The sequence below is a fragment of the Benincasa hispida genome, chromosome 8 (genome assembly GCF_027475165.1).
Source record: "Benincasa hispida cultivar pf3 chromosome 8, pf3_genome.v1.1, whole genome shotgun sequence".
Classification (NCBI taxonomy): Eukaryota; Viridiplantae; Streptophyta; class Magnoliopsida; order Cucurbitales; family Cucurbitaceae; genus Benincasa; species Benincasa hispida.
This window is the reverse complement of record NC_143485.1, coordinates 23,009,901-23,010,755: the sequence shown is the minus strand read 5'-3', so window position 1 is coordinate 23,010,755 and position 855 is coordinate 23,009,901. Positions and strand designations below refer to the sequence as shown.

Genomic DNA, 855 nt, shown 5'->3' with positions numbered 1-855 from the left:
CGGTAATGTTGCAGATGATCCAAGCTGCTGGGCAGTTGGAGGAAGGCATGGCGACGACCTACACGCCCACCTCCGAAGCTTCATAGAGATCTTTAACACTTTTTTGTTCCCGAATATCTCAACCAAGGAATTTCGACTCACTCTGTTCCCATTTTCCTTGTGCGATCAAGCAAGAAAATGGGCATATTCTCTCGAACCGGGGGAGATAATGTTGTGGGAATAAGTGGTGGAAAAGTTTATGAAGAAGTATATCCCACCAATCGAGAATGCTAGGAGAAGGAAATTAATAACAAATTTTGAACAAGAAGATGAAGAATCGCTCAATGATGCTTGGGCGAGGTTTAAGTGGCTAGTAAGAGATTGTTCACATAATGGCTTACCAGACTGCCTGTAGATGGAGATCTTCTATCAAGGACTAAATTCCTCTTCGCAGATCACTGCCAATGCGACAGCCACTGGTGGTCTGCTCGACAAAACATATGATGAGGCAAAGAGCATACTTGATCGCATTCCAAAAATCACGAGGATTGTCGGGAAAGCAATCAAAGATTAAGAATTAAAGATAATGACGCAAACAGTGGGGCAATTGCATCCCTGTAGAGCCAGATGACTGTGATGACGAGTTTAATTCAAGGCATCGTAACTAATAACACGGGAGCGAAGAAAGGGCAGGTCAGCGCAATTACTCAAACGACCACAAGTTGTGTCATTTGCGGAGATGCTCACCCGATTGAAGAATGCCCAACAAACCTGCATTCGGTATGCTTCATAAGAAATAATCCCTATTTCGATACATATAACCCCGGGTAGAAAAACCACCCAAATTTTGCATGGAAAAACCAACAACAAAGCTTT

The 855-nt window shown here is 43.3% G+C and overlaps 1 non-coding gene across 1 annotated transcript; it reads right to left on the bottom strand.

Annotated features, from left to right (window-relative positions):
• Positions 1 to 271: 271 nt before the first annotated feature.
• Positions 272 to 378, bottom strand: LOC120069800 (small nucleolar RNA R71). Its single transcript, XR_005479698.1, has one exon. It is a non-coding gene; the product is annotated as a small nucleolar RNA R71 (small nucleolar RNA).
• Between the last annotated feature and the right edge of the window lie 477 nt (positions 379 to 855).